Source organism: Myodes glareolus, chromosome 3 (genome assembly GCF_982192425.1).
Source record: "Myodes glareolus chromosome 3, mMyoGla1.1, whole genome shotgun sequence".
Taxonomy (NCBI): domain Eukaryota; kingdom Metazoa; phylum Chordata; class Mammalia; order Rodentia; family Cricetidae; genus Myodes; species Myodes glareolus.
Window position 1 is genome coordinate 65,016,447 of NC_142028.1, and position 4,119 is coordinate 65,020,565.

Consider the following 4,119-nt stretch of genomic DNA (forward strand, 5'->3'; position numbering starts at 1 on the left):
CATTTCTCTACTGCATACTTCATTTTTTATGGTGGATGTCAGGAGTGGGGGTCAGATGATGGAGACTGGGGTTGCTGTTTGGATTACCCACCCTCAGTTCTCCTGTTGTGAACTGCCAGGATATTGCCCTGTAATCACTCCCCTGAACATAGGAAGAACCTTTATTACATGAAATGTGTGAAACCCTGAGAAACTAGATCGAACTAAAAACTCCAACTCTGAATCTCCTCCAATCTCAGCAGTCAGGACTCCACCCATCCCTCTTCATTGTTCCCGTTGCCACTAAACTATCATGTCTCAGTTCATTTTTCCTGGATAAAACGAGTTCATGGGTCACTGTAGGACATATGTTTTCATTTCCAGCAGTCAGGGAAGCAGAGGCAGATGAATCTTTGTGAGTTCGAGGCCAGCCTGCTCTACTAGAGCTAGTTCCAGGACAGGCTCCAAAACTACAGAGAAACCCTGTCTCTAAACAAAACAAAACAAAGCAAAACAATAACAACAACAACAAAGAAAACCAGGGTCTGAGAAAACTGAAAAAATGTTCTGAACATGGAGTTCAATGTGACTTCCTGGCAGGCTCAGTGTTAACAGTGTATAGAGGTACAGAGGTGCAGCTCCTTTAAGATGATACCATGATCACGAAGGTCCTTTTCCCAGGGCAAGGCTTATCCATTGCTCCCCAGATGTGCTGACCTCTGTGATTTCCCCAAATGCAGGAAACTCAGCTGCATAAGTTGTGGTAGTGGGGGACTTCATTCATGCTCTCTCCTGAAAAGAAAAAAAAGACCCCCTGTCACACAGCTGAGCACTTGAATAACTGGCATACTACTAGTTAGGATGAGAAGCTAGGTAATAATGCCTCAGCACAAACCCAGCTGCATCCTGAAACTGGGGTAAGTAAGTGCAACTCCTGGCCAGTACCCACAGTAAGTACCTGCAGCTATAAGGCTCAGCTCTCAGGGACCTGAAGGGGGCGGAGCCAGCTGTTAGCACCAAGTGCTAAGTGGAGCCACAAAGCAAGCAGATAGCCTAGCCACCACCTAGTCATTTAAGATTTGGTTCACAATGCTGTGGGATAATGCTCTTGTAACCTGTAGAGATTTGTCACTCATATTGGTTTAATAAAATGCTGATTGACCAGAAGCCAGGAAGGAAGTACAGGTGGAGTAACCAGAGTAGAATTCTGGGAAGAGGAAAGGTAGAGATGCAGTCACCAGCCAGATGCATAGGAAGCAAGATGAAAATGCTTCTCTGATAAAAGGTACCAAGCCATGTGGCTAAAGATAGACAAGAATTATGGGTTAATTTAAGTTGTAAGAGCTAACTAATAATAAGCCTGAGCTAATAGGTCAAACAGTTTATACTTACTATAAGACTCTGTGTGTTTCTTTGGGACCGAACAGCTGTAGGACCGGGTAGGACAGAAATTTCCATTTAGAAAATGCTGCTGATGCAGGGGGGAAAAAAGGTCAGGTCAGGCCAAAACTTTGAATAGATAGTTAGCTTAAAAATATGTTTAGGTGCTTAAAATTGAGTATAGACAATCATAAAAAATGTATGTTTCAAAGCAATAAAGTTTTTAAAGAATGAGGAAATAATGTAAAAAATAAACCATGTAAGGATATGAAATACACAGGTTCTCCAAGGAGTGGAGGAGTGTGGAGTAGGGAGAAGGTAGAAGGAACAGGAGGACATGAGGGAGGGAGAAATGGGATTGTTGTGTAAAAAATAAATTAATTAATGAATAAATAAAACTTGAAAAATAAGAAATAAAGCCCAGATTTGGTGGTACATGCCTTTGATCCCAGCACTTGGGAGGCAGAGACAGGCAGATCTCTGTGAATTTAAGGCCAGCCTGGTCTAGAGATTGAGTTTCAGGACAGGCCCCTAACCTACAGAAAAACCCTGTCTCAAAAAAAACAAAAAAAAGAAAACAAAAAAGAAATAAACAGGTTGTCTGGATCCTATTTGGTTCTTGTTGGCTTTAAATTTTTTAAATACTAATGAGCAAAAAATGGCAGCTTCTGAGAGATACTAAATTGTTAAAACAAAACAAAAAACCCGGGGCTGGAGACATGGCTCAGTGGTTAAGAGCATTGACTGTTCTTCCAGAGGACCCAGGTTCAATTACCAGCACCCACATGGTGTCTCACAACTGTCTGTAACTCCAAGATCTGACACCCTCACATAGGTATATATGTAGGCAAAACACCAATGCACATAAAATAAAAAGAAGTATAAAAAAAATCTCATACTTTAAAAAAAAACCTACTGAATTAAATCAGCCTATATATTTTCAGAATGTCTTAAATGAAAGGCAGAAAATGTGTTGCATTAGGGAAGAGGTTATGTCTTTGTTTCTACAGGAAACAAAAGACTATGGATTCCTTCAAAATTAATAAAGACCAAATTTGGTTGGGGGAAACCTCCTGAAAATCTTGGCTATCAAAATAAATAGATAGATAGATAGATAGATAGATAGATAGATAGATAGATAGATATAGATAGCAAAAATCAAAAGGCTATAATACAGGTGTCATATAAGCTGATCCCTCAGCATGGGGACAGCTGAGACTGAATGAAACATGATATAACTTGTTAGTTACAGAGTCCTCATGACTTATTATTACATACAGTCCTCTCATATGGCATGGCTGGAAATTTATATTAATATTTGGCTATATAGTCCAGATGGACTTATGAAGTTGACAGATGTTTTTTTATATGCTCAAACAGAATAAAGAATCATCTTTAGCTGATTTACTTTCCATGGTTGTGTTAATGCAGATATGTATGTTAACTTTAAAAGTTTGTGTTGTAGGGACTGGTAAGATGGCTCAGAGGTTAAGAGCACTGGCTGCTCTTCCAGAGGTCCTGAGTTCAAGTCCCAGCAACTACATGGTGACTCACAACCATCTATCTGATGCCCTCTTCTGGTCTGTAGACATACATGCTGTTAAAACACTGTATACATAATAAATAAATTAATTTGAAAAAATGTTTGGCCAGGCAGTGGTGGTGCACACCTTTAATCCCAGAGAGGCAGAGGCAGGCAATTCGCTTTGAGCTTAAGGCCAGACTGGTGTACATAGTGAGTTCCAGGACAGCTAGAATTGTTCCACAGAGAAGCTGAAAAGTTTGTGTGTTTTCAGCCAAGTGGTGGGGCACACCTTTAATCCCAGCATTCGGGAGGCAGAGGCAGGCAGATCTCTGTGAGTTCGAGGCCAGCCTAGTCTACAAGAGCTAGCTCCAGGACAGGCTCCAAAGCTACAGAGAAACCGTGTCTTGAAAAACCTAAAAAAATTAAAAATTAAAAAAAAAAGTTTGTGTGTTTTCAAAGCAGATCAGACACCAGTAAAGACAAAACAATATCCCAGGAGATCCAGCCTCTCAGAATGCCTTTGTTGCAGCTTCCTCAAATAGCTACATCCAAATAACTTCAAAACAGTTAGCTAAAATGATCCAGCCTCACAGACTACTCCAGTCAGGACTTCAGAGAAGCCCTGAACTTTCCCATTACACCAAGACTGGACAACAGTTAGCTCTCCCAGGACTTGACCATTATCTTAATTTTCTCAGGGTCCTCTAAAGAGGCCATTGCCTCAAGATAACAAGAAGTAATTTTAAGAAAATGATGCCTACATTTCCAAGAGGTGGGGTGGACAGTTTTTGGTCATTTTTTAAAATATTTTTTATGGTTTATTAAACTTTATTTTATGTGTGTTGGTGTGAAGGTGTCAGATCCCCTGAAACTGGATCTTCAGACAGTTGTGAGCTGCCATGTGGGTGCTGGGAATTGAACCTGGGTCCTCTGCAAGAGCAGTCAGTACTCTTAACCACTGAGCCATCTCTCCAACCCCCAGTTTTTGGTCATTTGGTGGGTTATGGATGTCTGTCATCATTTATGGGGGTTAGTTGGAAGTTATTATTTGTTATGGTCAGAGAGGAAACTAAACAAAAGAAGTTAATTCAGGGTCTGGAGATTTAAGAGCACTGACTATTCTTCCAGAGGTCCTGAGTTCAATTCCCAGCAACCACATGGTGGCTTACAACCATTTATAATGAGATCTGGTGCCCTCTTCTGGTCTGTAGACACACATGCAGAAAGGACACTAT